We start from the raw sequence: 2,976 nt of genomic DNA on the forward strand, positions 1-2,976 counted from the left end.
ATTTGTAATAGCGATAATCAGTCACATCGGGGGGTTATCGCACCTTTTTGAGATTGAGTTGGGTCACTTCGAGTTGCTGTCGTCTTTAGCTTCAGGAGTCGGAGGTTTATTTTTGTACCAGAATCGAAGCCTCCGTTTGGAGCAGGTTCCTATTTATCGCTTTATTTATTTATTTCCCGCATCACTTTTATTTTATTTATTTCCCGCATCGCTTTACTTTATTTATTTTCCGCACTCGCTTTACTTTATTTATTTTCCGCACTCGCTTTACTTTATTTATTTTCCGCACTCGCTTTACTTTATTTATTTTCTGCACTCGCTTTACTTTATTTACTTTACGCACTTTACTCGCTCTCTACGCCTCACATTCTAAAACAAACTTTTCATCATGATTAACACCGTTGTGTTCGTTTGTGTTACCATGTCAGGCTAAATATTTTAAAGGTTAGAATGTAAGGATCGCGGTTAAAGTAATATTTCACATATTGAAATATGTAGAAATACTTAAAAGGCTGTTTTGATTTTTAACTTGAGTTTTCTAAAACAGACTTGGTTAGTTTTAACTATTCGAGGAGTGCGAAAGCACCCTGGCTTAGTAACTAGGAATTTTTATCACTTTAAGGAAAAACTAATTTTGAAACTGTTTTCGGGCGCGTTGATAGATTTAAAATCAGGAAACTCCTTGGGTAAACTTTCCAAATCAAAATCACTTTTCAACTAAGTTTACGAGTCTCATTTCTTAAAAATAGGTTTACTACTTTAGCGTTCTGCGCACCTTTTATAAGTGACAATAAAAGGCCTTAATTTAAGGGTAAACTCGGTTCTGAATACGCGAAAGCGACAGTTCCTGTTAAATGGATTCTTTTCAAGAGTATAAAATATTGCCTCATAAGTAGTTCTATTTAGACAATCAAAACATCACTTAACTGACGTGAATTACATTCAACCTGTCTTCACATGCATTTATTATTTACTGCTGTTTTGCAAACCCAATATCTCTTTTATACCACCTTAGATAAACACCGTAACGTTAGTAATCGATAGATTGACGATTGGTCTTTGTGGGATCAATATTCTTTTATATTACTTTGACGTAATTCGTGCACTTGCGAATCGGCACGATCATGTTTTTGGCACCGTTGCCGGGGACCAACTTCGTCAAATTTCGTACCCTGTTGTTACACCGTCTAGACTAAGGCATTATTAGCCGGTAAATGCGAAGAACCCATAGTACCGGAAATTTAGTAGATCCTTTAGCGGAACCCGAATGTTATACTCCTATGCGCCTCTTACTCATCCGAATTAAGAAAGCTATGGCCGAGAATCGTGATAGGAGACCTCTTAAGGAATTTGCCCAACCCTCTGATGAGGAACCTAGTTCGAGTGTAGTAAACCCCCTTATACCTGCTAACAATTTCGAACTAAAACCGTCTTTGTTGCAATTAGTGCAACAAAACCAATACGCGGGTTTCGCTACTGAGAACCCGAATTAACATTTAAAAGTTTTTATCCACCATTAAATCTAACGGCGCTTCACCCGATGCGATCCGTTTAAGATTATTTCCTTTCTCCCTCAGGGATAGAGCACATTCATGGCTAGATTAACTTCCAGCTAATTCAATAACTACCTGGGAAGACCTTAGGAGAGTATTCCTTGCTAGATATTTCCCCCTAGTATAACTGCTGTTCTTCGAAACCAAATAACTAGATTTGCTCAAAACCAAGGAGAATCGCTTTTCGAAGCTTGGGAGAGATATAAAGAGCTATTAAGAGTCTGCCCACACCATGGCCTAGAACAGTGGATGATCGTTCATACCTTCTACAATGGACTCCATTATAACACCAAGATGAACATCAACGCTGCCGCAGGTGGCGCGCTGATGAGCAAACCTTATCCCGAAGCTTGTGACCTAATTGAGGATATGGCCCTAAAACATTACCAATGGGGAACTGAACGAGCATTAATAATGAAAAAGGAGACCCAAGGTGGAATAAATGAGGTAAGCTCTCTAGACGTGATGCAGGCGAAAATGGACGCTTTAGCCCTTAGGATCGAACATATGTCTACAAACACTAACACCGTAGTAGTAGTCCACACAGAGTGCAAACTTGTGGATCTAAAGGACGCGAATCGGCGGAGTGTAACCTTTTGAACGAACTAAATACCGACCAAGTGAATTACGCCCAAGGTAACCCATTTTCAAACACTTACAACCTTGGATGGAAGAATCATCCAAATTTCTCCTATAAAAACCAGAACCCTATCCAAAATCATGCACCTCAGAGACCGCAAGGTTATCAAGCCCAAAAACCAAACCAACCTATGCAAGCTGTGCCCCAGAAGTCTAACCTTGATAAGATCATGAAGAGCTTTATATCGGGCCAAACTCAGCAAAATAAAGAATTCCTAAACCAAAACATTCACGTAAACGAACTTATAACGCAATTAGGAACCAAGGTTGATCAGATAATCACTCACAACAAGATGCTTGAAACCCAGATCTCACAGGTAGCCCAAAACCAAGCCCTACAAACTACACCTGGAGGCCAATTTCCTAGACAACCTCAACCAAACCCTCGAGGGCAAGCTAACGCTATCTCATTAAGAAGTGGGACCGCTTACGAAGGGCCTCAGAACCCAGCAATGAGCGAGTCCAAAACTTCTAAAGAAAATATGCCTACCAACCAAGAAGAGGGACCAGAGGAACCTGAGAAACAAACCAACCAAGAAGGTGAAGCCAAGGATAAAGCTTACAAACAACCACCCCCGTACAAACCACCAATCCCATATCCGCAAAGACTTAAACAAACCAAAGTCAATAACCAATACCAAAAGTTTATAAAAGTGATAGAAAAGCTTCATGTAGAGACTCCTTTCACCGAAGCTATCACCCAAATTCCTTCTTACGCCAAATTTCTCAAAGACATCTTAACTAACAAGCGTAGGCTCGACGATCCCAAACCTTTGGAATGCAA

General features: G+C 40.0%; 1 non-coding gene across 1 annotated transcript; it reads right to left on the reverse strand.

Annotated features, from left to right (window-relative positions):
- Positions 1 to 1,685: 1,685 nt before the first annotated feature.
- On the reverse strand, positions 1,686 to 1,792 carry LOC127099867 (small nucleolar RNA R71). The gene has a single exon (XR_007794332.1). It is a non-coding gene; the product is annotated as a small nucleolar RNA R71 (small nucleolar RNA).
- Positions 1,793 to 2,976: the final 1,184 nt, after the last annotated feature.

This window comes from Lathyrus oleraceus, chromosome 6 (assembly GCF_024323335.1).
Source record: "Lathyrus oleraceus cultivar Zhongwan6 chromosome 6, CAAS_Psat_ZW6_1.0, whole genome shotgun sequence".
In the NCBI taxonomy this organism is placed as follows: Eukaryota; Viridiplantae; Streptophyta; class Magnoliopsida; order Fabales; family Fabaceae; genus Lathyrus; species Lathyrus oleraceus.